At 37.3% G+C, this 18,789-nt stretch overlaps 1 protein-coding gene across 22 annotated transcripts in view; it reads left to right on the top strand.

The window, feature by feature from the left end:
• The window catches only part of LOC126481406 (sex determination protein fruitless-like), a 417,410-nt gene that overhangs the window by 49,774 nt on the left and 348,847 nt on the right, over positions 1–18,789 (top strand). For 10 of the 22 annotated variants that reach the window (XR_007587575.1, XR_007587568.1, XR_007587570.1 and 7 more), the window contains exon 4: positions 6,295–6,514. The exons of the other annotated variants lie outside the window; for them this stretch is intronic. The gene's annotated coding sequence lies outside the window, so the exon portion shown is untranslated. The remainder of the gene's footprint in view (positions 1–6,294; positions 6,515–18,789) is intronic. 22 annotated transcript variants of the gene reach the window in all.

The raw sequence follows: 18,789 nt of genomic DNA, 5'->3' as shown, positions 1-18,789 counted from the left end.
CATCCCCCACATAGCCACTGACAAGCCACAAATGAGTGCAGCTCTCGGTATCAAATATCCACTGAATGACCACAGAGGGGTGCCCCTCTTGTGACTCAGTAACATCCAGGATTTCTCATTGTCCCTTGAAATGTGAAATGTCTTCTCTACCTCAGCCACAGTGGTATTTTGTCACTCACCCAACCTATGCAATATCAATTTCCATCACAATTCCACTCCTGCTCCCAACTTCCTGCCTCATGCTTATACATGCATATAGAAGACCTAGAGGCAAGGCCGGTCTCATACATCCTCTCACTACCACTTACTCCAGTCCTGGAACAGCCATTTTCTACCCTATCAGAGCCAGGGCCTAGCATGAATGCACCCCTGTAGTCTGCCAGCTTAGCTGCAACTACTGTACAGTATTCTTTGTGGGTATCCTCTAACAAGCTATTCTTGTGCATAAACATTCCTCTGCATTACTTGACTGTGCCAATGAGACAGGTAGAACAACCAATTGCTGAGCATGCCAAGCAACATGGCATGTGTGGTTTCAGTGGCTGCTTCACAGTCCATGCCATCTGTATCGTTCCCACCCACATCAGCTTTTCTTAATTGAGCAGGTAGTAGCTCTCCCTAAAGCATATCCGTTGTTCTTGTAACTCCCTCCCTCCCTCCCTCCCTCCCTCCCTACCTCCTCCCTCCCTTCCCTCCCTCCCTCACTTCAACCTTCCTCTATCGTCTTCCCTGCTCCAACTTCAACCTCACGTTTTATCCCCCTGACTCATCTGCCTAGTCCTTTCCCTGTTTCTCTCTTCTTGGCCCTCTCCCCTCCCACCCCACCCCACCCCACTCCCATCGCCATCTGGCAGCACAGCTTTCCCAGTGCGCACGCGTGTGCGCGCGGGCGTCGCGTGTGCAGTGTTCAGGAATACCAGGGAAGTTTCAGACCATGAAGTTGTGCAGTGCAGATTATTAGTGTAAAATTCATTATAGGATACTACAGGAAACTGAACAAACCTCTGGCAGTAACACTTAAAGACTTTAAGAAAACATGTAACTGTCTCCGTAGACTCCAGCATTAAAAATTTTTGGGAATCTAGGATGCCATACAAAACTAATTAAACAAATAGAACTTACTCTAAAGAACACCAAGTAGAAAATCGGATTTAGAGGAGAAATTTCTCAGTCAATCTCCATCAAATCAGGGTTAAGACAGGGAGACTTGCCTATCATCATTGCTGTTCAACAACGCACTGAAATACATAATGAGAGAATGGTAAAAGGATGGCTCAAAAACGTAGGAATTGGAAGTGCAAAAAGATATAATTTTAAACTGGTTGTGATTTGCTGCTGATCTTGCTTCCCTAGGCCATAAATGTTGAAGGAACCAGAGAAGTTAAATGACTAGAAGAAATAGCACAGAAAAATGGCCTGGGAATATCATTTCAAAAGGTAGATATTATGCTAATTGATCCACCAGTTGCAAACAACTACAGTAGAAGAACAGAAAATCAAAATTGTTAATGAATTTAAGTGTTTAACTAAAATCGGAATATACAGTCAAAATGAGAAACCAACACAGCAAAATAGAATTAAAAAACTGAACAAAGGAAATTACATTACCAAAAACACATACAACAATAAAAACATAGCCAGAAATAACATATGCAGCTGATTGAAAATCACAAATACTGCAGAATTTGACAAAACATTAAAGGTATAAAGAAGAGTAATTAGGACATGCATAAATAAACAATATCAAGGAAAAGGGCTTTGGAGAATAGCTATGAATGTAACAGTATACAGTAAAATAGGACCAGGGAGAAACACATCTCTTCCTGCTGACGTCTGATGAGAACACCAGAAAGCAGATTTAGTAAGAAAATAATAGAAAAGTTGTGGAATAGTAAGAGCAACATTAAATGGATCACAGAAATTAACGAAGATATAAGAGAACCAAGTAACGGTATATGATATAAAAGCAAAACAGTGAAAACCAGAATACTGATACACAAACCGTACTACAAACAAAGATCAATAGGAGGACTACAGGAAGAGTGAGCTCAGACAAAGAAAGAAAAAAAGAACAAACAGAGATAGAACATTGATTATATTTTTTTCCTCTATTATATTTTAGATTGTGCTGTGTAGTTACTGATCTGTAGTGTATCCAGAAATTGGATTCCAAGGTGAAAGTCTGTTGTGAGCTAGCGGAACCAACAAATGTGATACAGGGTGTCCAGAAAAGGGCTCCCTGATTTCAAAATTAAATATCTCGAAAAGAAAGATCGATAGAGGAATGCAGTAAACGGTATGTTTATTGTGAAAGCTGTAAGAAATTTATACAGCAGTTTGAAATAATAGTTACAAAAGCTGCTAACAGATGGTGCTGTACGCTGTACAGCTCGTATCGGCATACATAAGTGAAATAATCATTTTGAAAACAATCTTTGCAAACAATAACATCACAATGTTTTCAAAATGGTCACCATTGACACTACAGAGGTGGCGCAAACGAAGAATGAAATTCGCCATCACATTTCGTAGTGTCTCAACCGAAGTGGATTCACATGCCACAGAGATCGCTGATTCAAGCTCGTCCAGCGTGGCGGGATGCTTCGGGTAGACCATGTCTTTCACTGTACCCCACAAAAAAAAGTCACAGGGAGTCAAATCCGGCGAATATGGAGGCCAATCCATGCTTGCACCAGTAAATTTGGGATATTCCAAAGCAATGACTCGATTCCCGAAGTATTCCTCAAGAAAGCGAAACACTTGTTCGGTCCGATGTGGTCGGGCTCCATCTTGCATAAACCATTCAGTACCTGGTCGATCCTCTAACGCTTGCTGTGTGGCGACAAATTGTTTCAAAATTGCAACGTAACGTGCACCAGTGACCGTTTCTCAAATGAAAAAAGGGCCAATAATGCCTCTGCTGCATACTGCAGCCCACACATTAACTTTAGGAGAATACAGGGGTTTCGCTTCACACCAATATGGCTTTTTGGAACCCCAAAATCGCCAGTTCTGCTTATTCACGTATCCATTCAGGTGGAAGTGTGCTACATCTGTAAACCAGATGCAGCCAACATCAAATCCTTCCCTATCAATCATTGTGAGCATCTGATTAGCAAAGGCAACCCTTTGTTGCACAGCTCGTACGGGTATGGCCTGGTGCGTTTGAATTTTGAATGGAAACATGTGTAGGCTCTTTCTCAGTATTTTCTGTGTGCTGGAACGCTTCAAACCAGTCTCAGATGCAATTCTACGGACGGATTACATTGGATTTCGCTGAATAATTCCAGAAACTGTGGCGATATTTTCGGGCGTAACTGCGGTTTGCTTGCGGCCAACATGCCCCACTAGATCATCAGTTATGCTGCCTGTTCGTTGAAATTTTGCGAAGAGCGTACGAATGGTTTTCGCATCGGGTCCTTTTGGAACATTAAATCGTGCTTGAAAACTTCGCCTTGTTGCCGTAGGACTCTCTTCTAACCTGTGGTACTCTAGCACCAGAAAAACGTGTTGTTCAATGGAGTACACGGTTTTAATCTCTTCCTTTGGTACGCTAACCTCCTTTCACGTTTTAATAGTGGAACTGATCGCTCTGGGCTTCAGATCACTATTTATACTAGGCATTACGTATGGCGATTACAGCACCATCTGTTGGCAGCTTTTGTAACTATTATTTCAAACTGCTGTATAAACTTCTTACAGCTTTCACAATAAACATACCGTTTACTGCATTCCTCTATCAATCTTTGTGTTTGAGATATTTAATTTTGAAATCGGGGAGTCCTTTTCTGGACACCCGGTATGTCTTAATACTGATGACCTATTGATATGTTTTGTAGTCTGTGATAAAGGTTAGGTTGAGAGGTGATAGTTTGGTTTCAAGTTGGGAAGCCAGTGAATGTAATGTCATGAGAAGAAGAACTGTTATTCTTGTTATGGCAAGTATGTTGCACATTTCGATGAATAGTTAATACACACCATTCTAATTATTTTGTGGGTCAAACCATACAAGTGGTATCAAGAGGTTCAGTATTTCTGTAGCATGTGACTAACAGTACACAGTCATTAAAATTTGTGATACGTAAAATGCTCTGTGATGAGCTAATGATTTGTTAATGTTTCTGTGACGGAGGGAATATAGGAAATTCAACCACAGTCTTTGCTTAAGTCTCACTTTTTGATTCTGTGAAGCCTTTTTTTTTTGGGGGGGGGGGGGGGGAGGCACTGATAAAATGTGAAGGTATTTTTGTGTCCATAGAATGATCGTTTCTAAAGCGATTAAGGTCCCATGTCCCATCTTGTGGAGGAGAAAAAACTAGTTGTGTTGAAAATAGCTGTTTGGTATTTTACAAGTTTTTCATTGTGTCTCGTTTGATGTGGCACTTGAGGGGTTAACACACACACTCTCTCTCTCTCTCTCTCTCTCTCTCTCTCTCTCTCTCTCTCTCTCTCTCTGCTGCAATTGAACACAACTTTTAGCTTGCTTATTTTTTTACAGTGAAGTTCTTTGTTTATATCTTTGTGAAGGGTCATGAATTTTATTGTAATATTCATCGAGGCTCCACCTTTAAACACACCTTATTCTTTGTAGTAATATTACATTTGTTTTGTCAGATGAATTGAAAAAGTCATCTTGGGTATTAATGAACTGCTTCAGCTGTATTTAATCCTTAGTTTTATATCTCTACTATTTTCATGGCACTAGGAGCCACATCATCAGGTGAACATCTGAATAACAATAAATCAGAAGGAATAAAAATCCTGATTGGTAATTTTTTAATTTATTGTAAGACTTTAAAAGTTTTTACGTAAGAATATTAAAATACTTGTTCTGACATAATTAAAACATTAGAACTAAAAAACCTCAGAATTTAGTGACATTTGTTGTCCATCAAAATAAAGCACCCCTAAAATGCAGTCCATCAGTGAATAAAACAGCGAGATACCTGAATTCCAATCCAATACATCGGATAGGGTCCAAACAAATTATATCAGTGGGATCCATAGGTAAGATGAAAATATATGACAAATTGTTCGGGTTTAATATGTGGCTACTTTGAAAAATTAAGGAATGGTTGCAGTGAATGGAGGAATATTCTAAGTAAACTTGGATAAAATGTGTCAAGTAAATAGCTTATAGACGGAAAAATATAACATGGAAAATACACTTACTGTTTCTCTGGTTTATATGCAATTGTGGAACAGGGTATGTGACCACTTGCTATCTGTTACTGACTGCATGAAAGTAAACAGGTAGCCTACAGATGGCTCACACATGTGCTGAAGATGCACATGCGTAACTGAATTTAGTTGATATTTTGGGGAACTGCATCAATAGTGAATGAGAACAAAGAATATTGGGATATCTAAATACAATAAGAAAAAAATATGTAGAATATAAGTGATGCTGGACATTAATTAACAGCCGAAAGGAAACTCTTCAACTGAGGGCATTTAGTGACTTAAGAAGACCACTGGGTATATGTATTACAGCATTATATATTTTGCATGTAGACCAGAGAAATGGTAAGTGTTTTTTTCATGTTCTATTTTTCTGTCAATTAGCTATTTATTTGATACATTTTGTCCAGGTTGCTTAGAACATCCCTCCATTTACTGCAACCATTCTCCTTGATTTCTCATGCTGCATGTTAGGTCTTAATACTTTGTCATATATTTTCACCTTACCAGTGAATCACTATGATATAATTTGCTTAGCCCCCATCTGCTGTATTGGATTGGAATCCAAGCATATGACTGTTTTATTCAATGACATATATCAGTGGATGTCTCACAGTTGTTATTCCTTCATGATTCACTGTAAGGCAATCTTCACCTGGAGGTCTGGTTCCTAGTGTCATGAAACCAGTAGTGATATAAAATAAAGGATTAAATACAGTTGAAGTAGTTTATTGTTACCGATGGTGATTACTCACAGCTGTTGTTGCCCTATCTACAAGGTAGTTTGCAATTGAAAAAGTGACTCTAGATGTGGCTTCAGAAATCACATGAAACATGTTTAGTCAGAAGATTTAGAACAAAAAGTAAAATATTGAGTGAAGAATGCTGCATGCAATGAATTTAATCTTCAGAAGAGAGATGAAAGCCAGAGTTGATCTAGAAAAGAGAGAAAAAATGCTGTCAAATATAAGTTTAATCGTTTTGGTGGACACATAGTGCCTCATATTTGGATGATTACTACACATTATAAAATATTTTGTGAGCAAGACAAAAAAGTTAAGGAGATATGACTAAATCAAGGCACTGACAAATACTTTCCTTCTCTGTTGACAGACGAATGTGGCGTTTGGAAGAGGAGAAACAGATGAAACCATTGGCATAACACCTTTCTCAGAATCTGTCCACAATTTGGAACCTCCACACAGGAGTGATGATCAGACGGCAAGCTATCATCAGCATTCTCCTATTAATTACCTTCACCCACATGAAACACTGAAACAGTATCTCGTCAATCAGAAATTGGATTTACCAAAACTGGCAACACCAACAACAGGTGAATTTTCTTTGCAGCAACAAGGAAGCACAACTCAATCACCTCGACTCAAACAGAGTCTGAGAGTATGGAAGAATCCAAATTTGCTTGCAGGTTCTTCTGTGAAGGCGTCACCTGGCACAAGCCAGGGAAATAGCAAATCACGTGCTGCTAGTTCAAGGGTAGGTCAGAGTACAGCTGCAACAACAGCTGGGCAAGAAATATCTGTAATACAATCGGTATCCACGAAATCACAAAAGGGGTGGTCCACCAGTGGAAGTACGATCTGTAATTCTGGCACACCACAGCCTCGCAAAGGAGGTCGTTTCCGCCATGGTTGGATGGAGACTTTTGTGTGGCTTCAGTATGATGAACAACTCAATACCATGTTCTGCAAGTATTGTCGGAAGTGGAGCAGTGCAGTTCCTGACATACGAACTTCGTTTGCTGAAGGAAATAGTAATTTCAGACTTGAGATTGTCAATCACCATGACAAGTGCAAGGCGCATAGGCTGTGTATGGAAAAAGAAGTAGATTCTAATGTGAAGATTGAAACGTCTCGTACAAATAGTTTTGAATGAGAGTAGTGAGCTTGTGATATTATGTTGAAAACAGTCATTTATGAGAGCATGCTACATTGTGAACCACAGTCAAGATCTGTTGAACACCTCATGAAACTCAGCCATATGTGTCTAGAAACGTTAGCAAGTATGGAACATACTCTTTTATGCAGAGCATAGTCACCGAATTAAACTGAATGTATGTCCTGTAACTAACCTCATTCATGGGAGTTTCTGTACATACAATTGCGGGAAGTTTTGAAAGAGATACTGTGTAGATAATGTTAAATCCAGTAGAATTTGTTTTTACTTTATTTTTAAGTTAAACAGCTGTTTGATGTTTATAGTGCTCCCCTCCCCCCCTCTTGCCCTTTCTCTTTGTCCCCTTCATTTTTCTCCTGGTCTTCGTCTGATCTTAGCTGTCTGTGCTGACAGTTTATGTATTTGCAGGTAGAAAACTAAAATTCTTCTGTCTGCCTCTCTATATCAGCTTTTTCAGTTGTTGTTCAAATAATAAATGCTACAAATATTTTTTCAGAAGTAACAAAATAAAATTAAATAAACACAGTACAAATTAAGATCTAGATAAAAAAGTAGTTCCAGATATTGAGGATATTGAATAAACTCTTGCGAACAAATTGGGAAACATTGTCAGCTGTATAGATAAGGCAAGTTGGCACACTTAATTCAAGTAAATTTCAAGCGTCCTTCATTTCTGTTGATGAACGTGATGTTCTTGTAAGTTCCAGTTGTCTCCTTAAACAAAGAACTATGTCAGTGGCCAACTTTGTGTTGTTAAAATAGATGTTAAAGGCTCATGGTCTACTTCTTATCCATCAATTTCAAAAGTTTTTTTGTATTTCTTTGCCTGTACTATTGATGTGCTGTATAATTGGGCTGTTGTAACACATGCCATCATTCAAATGTTTAGCTTCCTCAGGTAAGTGCATATGAGGAAAAATTGTTCCAGAATTATGAGACTACATAAAAATACTTGATTCTTGGGCACAAAAGATTGTACAGACAAGGAAAAATATTAAATGAGTTGCTGTTGTGAAGTGTGCATTAAGTGATGGCCAATATATCATAAATTTAATTAATAATCAACTTGTGGCTGAAACTGACAATTAATGCACTTGTGTAGGTTGAGAGATTGTTGAAATCTAAAAACACGTCAACAATTCAACTGTTATAGCAGAAAAAGAGGAAGGTATATCATAAATGGTGCAAGGATGACTGCTGGTCACAGTTGTGATGTGCCATGTAAACAAAATGTAAGTGCAGTAAAGACGCCAATCCATTCTCTGGACACTTACTGCAAGAAAGATAGTACCAATTGAAGATAATGACACTAATAGCTCACTGGATTTAACAGTGCTGGTCTCTGGTGTCTGTGAAATGTTAGTCTGTCAAAAGTACATTACAGTCAGAAATCGTTTTAGAGTAACGTATTGATAACAACCCCTTTACGAACCAAGAAATCTCACATAATTTGTACATTATTGTGTGTGTGTGTGTGTGTGTGTGTGTGTGTGTGTTTTAAAATCTTTGGTAGGTGTTTTCTTTTTCAACAGATATTTGGCTGTGGTAACAATTAATGTAGTGAGCGCATACAAAACTCAGGTTGTGAGTGCAAGTAATTGTTAATACATTACCTATATACAAATATTATAAAATAGATATTTTTCTGACAGAAGTTCTAATCGTAGGTAAAAGATAATAGAGCAGAGTTATTGTCCTGTTAGCCGCTGTTTTTATAAAGTTTGTTATTCTATAATTAAAATGTTGTGTCTGTTATGAAAGTTTAATTTATATTACAGTGATATTACTATTACAATTTGAAGAAGTCTTAGTCACTATTTTGTCATAATATATACACATACATTAAGTTTTTGCCCAAAATATTTTATTGGGGTTGGTGTAAAAAAATTGAGATTAAAATTGAAAGAATGTGTTATTTGGAAATATATTTTTGTGCTGATCTGATTTGGATAGTTTTTGTACATTACACAAATACTGTTGTAAACTGATGAAGATCATTGTAATGTTGGTGTGTAGTGTAGCATCTTCAGTTGTACTGCTTTACTACTTCGGAGAAAATATCTTTGGTGTTTTGTACTTGGTGTATCCTATTAAGTTACTGAATCTATTTTGTTCATATTGTCATTTAATATGTGCTGTAGCAATACTATCATACTGTTGCTATATTCACTGAACTGATACATATTTCTGTACTGTGTTTTCAGATTATTCTTCTGGTTTGTCCCCCAACAAATGTCAATATGGTTTTCATTTAGCAGCTATTTTATAGCTAAAGTTTGAGTCATTACTGGAGTTCCTCAGCACTCCAGTTATTTTTCATAATGCAAAATTCTTCATGGTGAAAATTAGCAGAGTTGTAATTACTTCATCCTCTCATGTCTTGTTTCTTTCTTTGGTATATTTTGTTGTATTTTTAGAAGTAAAATAGAATTTGCATCAGAAGCAGGAGGAGATAATATTAAATATCAGATGTGCAATTATAATTTGAATCAGTTTGATAGTTTTTTGGGGCAAGTCTCTTACACAGAATGAGAAAGCCAGGAGTTTTATGAAATTAGTTAAATGATGAATGAATGAGAAAGAGATTGAAATCTAGAGAAAGTATGACTGTCTTGAAAAGGTGTCCTCTAAATGACACAGACTCCATAGTTATTTTCTTGTAGGCAAACTTAATCTTTTCAGCAATGTTTTTTTTTTGACTCATGCTATAAAACAAAAGTTTGGTCCTAAGTTATCAATCACTTGTTTAGGCCGAATTTCTCAACAAATAGTTTCTCCAGTATTAATATTGCTGTAATACTGAATGGTCATAATTACAACAGCAGGAGCTGTTTAATATAACTATACTTCATAATACATACCACTTGTAGTAAGAGTTCGTATCTACATTAATGATGTTTTTATTTTCTTTGCCACTTTTCAACAGCTGCAGTTGACACTGTTGCATATTATGTGCATGCAGTCTTTTGCAAGTCAGGGACCATATGAAGTAGGCATTTACTACAAATTCAATATACTTTGCTAGATGTGTAGTGTAATTCCTTCAGTCATATTGTTCCACAGTAGGTTCTTAAGGCACATGGCTATGTTTGCAGAAGTGTGTCTGTGTAGAACTTTATAGAACTGGTAGATTTTATAAATTTGCTGAAAGTTGTTACGTTCTTTTCAAATTTTAGTACAATTATTTACTCCTAAGTAACTATCTAAATTCAGTTTTGCTGAAACATGATTCTAGATTCCATTGCAGAAGTGTTTGTTGAAATACAGGTGCAGGCAGTAAATTATATGAGTATGATAAAACTTCAATATTTTACAGTGTTAGATAACACTTCTGTCCTTTTTCATGTATGTGGTTTCTCTTTTCACCACTGTTTCTGCGTTTTAGCTAGAACTTATTGATACTTCTGTTTGTGCCTTTGTAGGTCTCTTCCACAGTTGAAAAGCAGTACATTCTTGCTTGGAAACCACATTACATAATGTATAATGGAATCTTGCTTTTAACTATATGTAGTTGCCAGTTGTTCATATGGTTGTAGAGTGATATCTTGATGGCACCATCACTGAACATTGTGTGTACCTGTTATATGATAGAATAACTGAATCTGATTCTCAGAATTGTTATTTTTCTATTATAATGCTTTGGCTGTAAGTGATTAGCGAGTAATTGCTCAGTATTTGATGGTATGTGATACATTCAGCTGAAGAAAATGGTTAAAGTACAAAGAAACTTTACTGTACAGTGATGTATATCTAATTGCTAGTGACAACTTAGGAAGTTTTACAGAATCAGCCAAAAGTGTTTGATTCTTGGTTGTATTCTACAGACATCAGTGTTGTTGGGATTTTTAGAGAATTGCATTCAGATTGGTATTTTAAATATTGGCTGGGAGTGTGAAGTGATATGAAAAATGTAGAATTTGTATTTGTATATATATGAAATATGTTCAGTGAGCCTTAAACAATTACTGTGGTTGTTTAAAATGTGTAGTTTCTCATCTACAGATTTTCTAAGAAATTTGTGTTTATTTAACTCAGATGTTCAAGTTACAATGTAGAAACAGTATTCGAGGAGGGAGACTTTTACATTAATCATCATAAATAAATACCATTGTAGTGATCAATTCATTACCAAATTTAAATGTGAATAAATTCTTTGTCCTCTTATAAGTTCCACATATGATGAGCAGTCAAACTGTGATATCTGTCAGTTATGAAGTTTTTCAGGTGTAAATAGAATATCAGACCTTTTTAAATTGAGCATTCTGTGATGGTGATCAGCAATCTTCTTACATAGCAAAACTTTCAGCCGTAGTGGTATACTATTAGAAGAATTTCTCTTTTAAATTGCTTTCGTATATTTTGCTCCTCAGTTAGTGTGCATTTTCACCTCTTTGTGCAACTGGCAATTGGAGATGTAATCTCATATATTAAATTCCATTTCTTGATTGGTTTCTGGTCCAGTCATTAAATATTATGCTTCATTTTAGTCTGATCTTATTTCATGTTTAACTGTGCAGTGTTACTACATTTGCAAGGGTTTCGTCCTAGAGTTACTCTGCATTTCCTATTCCATATGTGATATGTCAGTTTCTTCACTTCAGTCCCTTAAATTGCAAAGTTTTAGGATCTCTATGTGCTTCAAACAGTAATGTAAAATAAGGTGTACATTGTATACAAATGAAGTATTGAGGACTAAAGGAAGATTGCAATAATTTGTAGTGTTCATTTTGAAAGTGATCATAGACAATTTATATTTGAATTTTTTAAAATTGTTATAGTGAACTTGTTACACCACTACTGTACTACAAAGATTTTTTGAGTAAAAAAATATGCAGTTTTGGCAATTTTTATTGAAACAGTACAGAGATTATAGTTAGGTTTAGAAAACATCTATAATATGGAAATAGATTTCCGAAGTAATGTCTTTCATTTAATGCACATAAGCAAGCTTTCTGTCTTTGTATGATTTCTCATATTGAGAAGAATTTTTTTGACCCTTCGGAAATGGTCTCCTATCTTGCTTATGACTTTTATGTGATATAACTCTCTCTTGCCTACTTATAGCTTGAAACCATATGTATATTGAAGAGTTTTATGTTTATTAGATATAATTTTTTATATTGCATTGCCCTGAACTATTATCCTTTATTTATGTTGAAATGTCTCAGAAGTAGAGTAATTGACATATTTGATTTCCTAGTTCCCCTTTTCATTAGACCTTGGTACTTTCTGGTTGGTGCTTGCTTTTATTGTTTAACTGTTTTAAGTGCTTAGCACATCTAATAAAGCAATGCGGCTTGTTGCTGTAAATTCTCAAGGAAGGTATAATGCTATTAGTATCTTACACAGAATTAACATAATATTATTGAAGTACCTGCTACAGATTCTCCATATATTTTAAGGCATTCCTATTCTATGCTTAGACATAGATAAATATATTACATATTGGATTTTATCAGTTACCTTTAGTGTATAGCTTGTACAAATATTCAGCATGAAGAGCAGGCCTTTCTTGCACAACACATGATCAAAGACATTTTGCATGAAGTGGAAACCAGTGCTGTGTATTGCTGTGTCTTGTTAGTAATTGTGATAGTTCAAATTTTGCAGTTTATATCTGTGATGGTAACCTGAATAAAAATATGATATTTTTCTGGGACTTTTTTGTTTGCAGGATATTTGCCTGTTGGCTGAACAACATTTTTAATTTATTTAGTGGGCAGACTGTACTACTGTCTTGCAGACTACACTACTGTCTTGCTTTTTCTTACTCTCCCTTCCCACACCTCAAAAAAAGAAAGCTATAATTAGTACTGTGGAATTGCGCCCACTCCACCCTCACCCCCCTGTCACAAAAATTATGTTGTTGTGGCGGTGCCACATGTGTATGACAAATATGCTGAAGTAGAGAGAATTTGTTTTGATGACATTTTCACGTTTTAAGAATGAGTGTAAACTTCTATATATCTTAGAGTTACTGAGATAACTTCTTTTCTGTCTCTAATCTTCCCAGAGATAAATTGTAAGTTTTTGTGTGATTGAAATAGGACCATGTGGCAATGCGACAAGTTTCTTCACTACAGAAGTCTATAACAAAAAAGGTGTTGCTGAGATTCAGCACAAAATTTTGTGTTGTGTTACATCTAAATAAGTCATCTTGGTTTCTTAGAGGCGAAATTTTTATGGAGCCGATCTACTCGTATAGTTTCTCATTTTAGAATATCTTTCTGTAAGATATTGTCAGAGCTAATTAAGCCACATGGCCTCTCGTCCATTATAGTACACTCAGAATCTGATGAAGGAAATTTTCTTAAAGAAGGAAGGAAAAAAAGTAGAGGGCTGTGACAAGAAATACCGATTGGAAAATTAAGTATTTGTTATTTTGACCAGTCATTTCTAAAGTGAAAGATGATTAAAACAAATTTAATTGGACAACGAAACTTTTATAATGTATTTAGGAATAAACAATATTTCATTAGTTTCCCTTGTGTAAGATATTGAGCATGATATATTTTGTCAGTTATACCTGTTTATGTGCAAGATAACTGGAGAAAATATTGTTATTTCTCTTTTACAGATATATGTTCTTGGTTTTGAAATTTCTTTATAATACTGCTTTTGTCTATGTGGTAACATACATTACTCTGAAGTTTAAATGAAGTTGGAGTTAATGGCACACTGATTACAAAAATCTTTATTTTTGTTTACATTACTTCTTTTATTGCTATAATTATAGTTGTGGATGTGTTTGCAGACAAATCTTTACGTTCTCGTCAGACTTTGTGCCTGTAATTACATGTACATTTTATTCACGTGTGCTGCTGGATATCATAACAAATTTGTAAGTCACAATAAAGGCGCTATTGTTTAACATACGAACACTCTGGTATTTCACTGTTTTTATGAACCATTTGGAATATTATCACCTTTGTTTTTCTCTGTACTTCTAGTTATGTTCCATTTAGTATCTGAAGTCCCTGTCAGTGTGTGAACTGTCAGTTTGCACTGTATCACAAATTAAGTATCACATCTCATGTTTTATGTTATACACAGAAACTAATTGCTTTCCAATATTAGTGTTACATCGGGGTATCTTTTTACAATGATAGTGTAGTCAATATCTTTGTATGTTATGAAACCTGATCCTGCACTTCCCTTAGAACTATGTAATATTTTAGAACACTGGCATGATCATTAAAGAGGAAACTTAGATAAAACAGACTGCTTTTTAAAAATAAACCTTGACGCTTTGTTATTCAGAATTAATAGTTCATTCACTTCCACTCTGAAGGAGATAAGGTAGGATAATAATGGCAGTGCTACATCAGCCAGAACAATAGATGGCGAAAGAAGATCCCTAACACTTGGAGTAGATTTGGTACTGTAGCTTCTTTATGTGTCTACCTTAACCAGTCATGTAACCAAATTTGTATGCATCTCTGTGGTAATGCTCTTGTGTTTTCACAGTTATAGTGACTGCTATTGTTTTCCACCTGTAGCAGTTTGTGCTTTGCAGTTGAAATTTGGCAATACTGCTGCCAGCTGTCAGTGATCTTCTTTTGCTGAGTACTACAAGGGTACTCCCAAAAGTAAGGTCTCCTATTTTTTTTATAAGTACATAGACCCGTTCATTTCTTCAATGGTTTACATCAGTGTACAGCTTGAACATTTAGCTATTTTTCCACATAATCACCATTTCTGTCAATGCATTTTTGTCGATGCTGTGGAGTTTTTGTATGCTCATGTCATACCAAATCACTGCCATACTGTTCAGAAAGTTGTGAACCTCTTCTTTCACCTCGTCGTCGGAGCTGAATTGCCTTCCGGCCAAATGTTCTTTTAACCTAGGGAACAGCTGATAGTCACTTTGCGCCAAGTCAGAACTATTGGGTGGGTGAGTGATTATGTTCCACTGAAACTGTTGCAGGAGAGCAACGATTTGCCGAGCAATGTGTGGGCAAGTGTTGTCACGGAGAATGTGCACACCCTTGCTCAACATTCCTCTTTTCCAGTTCTGAATTGCCCATTTGAGTTTTTTCAGAGTCTCACAGTACCTGTCAGTGTCCCGTGGTCCCAGTGTGTATAAAGTTGACTGACAATACCCCTTTCCGATCCCAAAAAACGGTTGTCATGACTTTACCGGCAGACTGTGTTTGTTTGAATTTCCGCAGCTTTGGCGAAGAAGGATGCCGCCACTGGCGTGATTGTTGCTTGGTCTCAGGTGTAAAGTGCTATGCCCGGGTTTTGTCGCCCGTGTCCAGAAAGTTGTCCTGTTCAGCTGCAGGGCGGTGAAGAAATGCGTGGAAGCATCAGCTCGTTGCCGCATGTGGTCCTCAGTCAGCATGCGTGGTACCCACCTTGCGCACACCTTCTGGTAGTTCAATATTGCCATTAAAATTCTGTGAGCAGTGCTTCAGGAAACCTCAGGAACCAATATGCAGAGATCATCCAGGGTGATCCACTGATCTTCATGCATGCTTTGCTATATCTTCAATACTGTCTCCTCAGAAATTGATGGTCTCTCGCTTGTTTGTTCGTTGTGAATTTTGGTCCGACCAGCTGCAAACTCTACACCACTTACGAACACTTTTGACATCCATACATGACTCACCATACACTTCGGTCAATTGACGATGGATTTCAATGGGCGCAGTGCCCTTTGCATTCAAAAACCGAATAACTGCGGGCAATACGCACTTGGCGGTAACATCCAATGGGAGCTCCATTCTCAACGGCTGTCAAGCCAAGCCTGAGTGCCTCAGCGTGACATGCGCATGTTTGCACACAGCGCGTGAAGCTCTCTTCATAATAGTGTGACCAACTGCCACACAGAGTTCTGTACTTATAAAAAAAATAGGAGACCTTTCTTTTTGGATTACCCTCATATTAATAGCAATGCAGGAAGTTGTCTGCTTGCTCTTATTACCTACCTTCAAAATTGACTAAAGGTGATAATTTCAGGAGAAAAAACTGGCAAACTGTGCACAGATTGACGGTGAATCATATTTAATTTATGCTAGGAAACTGCTGAGTTCAAACAAGGGATAGTGATCATTTTCACTGAGGAACACTGGCTGACTAAAACTCGCATACTGTGGAAACTGAATTGGACACATGTTGTTTGCAATGCTTGCTCATTGTCACTGGAGGTATGAGAATGATTGAGTGTTTCGCTAACATACTTTGAAAGTTTCAAATGTAAAGAAAGAATATTCATGGTACCTCTGTACTAAAAAAATCAGTAGAGTGGTAGATTGACCTAAAAAAGAAACTGTCAAAGCACTATACCAATTCGAAAGCTGGAATGCCCACTAGTGAGCCGTAAGGACACTGTTGACGTCCACTGAACTAGACTGAAAGATTCTAATGACGTACGAAATGTTATGTCTGGTGGTATACTGTAATTCATTTTCTGTATTACCACATAGAAATTTTTATTAACTACTTGAAAAAGGGTAAAATTAATACATGAAATATTGTAGGTTGGGTTACAATATTTGGAGATGGAAATCAAGAGGATAAACTGTGTTTCAATTCACATTTTTGTGTGATATTGTTGCAACACGCTAGTTTCCTGTTTTATAGAAACAGTTGCATAAAATCAAGTATTAAAGGATTCCTGTACATGTATGAGGTAGTGCCGCTTCATTCTGTTGCAGTTTTGAACAGAAGCTGCTTGGAAAGAAATTTGGTTGTAAATGGGATAAATACTATTATTTAATTATTTTCTGGTCTGACTACAACTGTACAGCATATTGTGCAGAGCATTCAGTAGTGCACAGATACATTATGTGATCGAAGGTAACTGGACACCTGGCTGAAAATGACTTACAAGTTTGTGGCGTCCTCCATCGGTAATGCTGGAATTCCATATGGTGTTGTCCCACCCTTAACCTTGGTAACAGCTTCCACTCTCGCAAGCATATGTTCAGTCAGGTGCTGGAAGGTTTCTTTGGGAACGGCAGCCCATTCTTCGTGGAGTGCTCCACTGAGGAGAGGTATCAATGTCGGTCAGTGAGGCCTGGCACGAAGTCGGCACTCCAAAACATCCCAAAGGTGTTCTGTAGGATTCAGGTCAGGACTCTGTGCATGCCAGTCCATTACTGGGAAGTTATTGTCATGCAACCACTCCGCCACAGGTGGCTCCATATCAATGTAGGCCTGTGCTGTGATAGTGCCACGTAAAACAACAAGGGGTGCAAGCCCCCCTTCATGAAAAATGCAACCACACCATGACACTACCGCCTTCAAATTTTACTGTTGGCACTACACATGCTGGCAGATGATGTTCACTGGGCATTCACCACACCCACACACTGCCATCAGATCTCCACATTGTGTACCGTGATTCATCACTCCACACAACGTGTATCTGCTGTTCAGTTGTTCAATGTTTACACTCCTTAGACCAAGCGAGGCATCGTTTGGCATTTACCGGCGTGATGTGTGGCTTATGAGCAGTCGCTCGACCATGAAATCCGAGTTTACTCACCTCCCGTCATAACTGTCAAAGTACTTGCAGTGGATCCTGATGCAGTTTGGAATTCCTGTGTGATTGTCTGGATAGATGTCTACCTATTGCACATTATGACCCTCTTCAACTTTTGGCAGGCTCTGTCAATCAACAGACAAGGCCGGCCTGTACGCTTTTGTACTGTTCATGTCCCTTCATGTTTCAGCTGCACTATCACATTGGAAACAGTGGATCTTGGGATGTTTAGGAGTGTGGAAATCTCGCGTAGAGACGTATGACACAAGTGACACCCAATCACCTGACCACGCTCGAAATCTGTAAGTTCTACAGAGTGCCCCATTCTTTTCTCTCACGATGTCTAATGACTACTGAGGTCGTTGATATGGAGTAGCTGGCAGTAGGTGTCAACACAATGCACCTAATATGAAAAGCATATGTTTTTGGGGGTGTCCAAATACTTTTGATCCCATGGCACATATTTATTTCAGATTAAAGGAAATATTTGCTGAAAAAACAGTTTCATTTGTCTCGGAAGATATATTGTCAATAAAAAAATTTGATTGTTGAATTGAGAAGAGACATGCAACTGATGAGGACATTACAAAAATTTTGGAATGTTCGTCATTAGGCTTTATTCATATTCAATAGGTCACCTTTCTTACACATAACATAGACCATTGAAGGGGAAAAGTATAGACTGGAAGTTACTCACTTACAGTAAGTGTGAATGGACACTCCATTATCAATAAAATGTAGTTATTGTGCCAGACATGATGTGATGTGCAAAAATGCCGTATGGTAAAGGATTATAGTAAAAACTACATATTGTAAGATATCTTTGGAGAATATGTGCCAGTATTTGGAATAATAATACATGATGATGAAATTTTTCAGGATGTGCTGTGTATTGGTACTCGTGATTCTCTGTGTAAGTAGAATATTCTGGGTGTCCCTGGAAGAATGATCAGTATTCAGGGATATGACAGGAACAATCATTTGAAGCAAAAAAGTTGGGTAAAAATAGGCTCAAAAATGCATGCCTTCAGAGCTGTGAGGACTTCATCATCTTCAGTACTGTGAAGCAAATCTCTTCTACTGCAGGCTTGTTCTTTCCATATTTTTGAAGGTGGTAGAATGGACCAAAACAAGAAAAAAAGGTCTAGTAAACATGAGCTCTAAAAGTACATACCTTAAGACCTAAGAGCCCCTGTTCACCTTTG

The sequence above is a fragment of the Schistocerca serialis genome, chromosome 1, assembly GCF_023864345.2.
Source record: "Schistocerca serialis cubense isolate TAMUIC-IGC-003099 chromosome 1, iqSchSeri2.2, whole genome shotgun sequence".
Lineage (NCBI taxonomy): Eukaryota > Metazoa > Arthropoda > Insecta > Orthoptera > Acrididae > Schistocerca > Schistocerca serialis.
The sequence above is the reverse complement of the archived record's forward strand: the minus strand, read 5'-3'. Positions and strand labels throughout refer to the sequence as shown.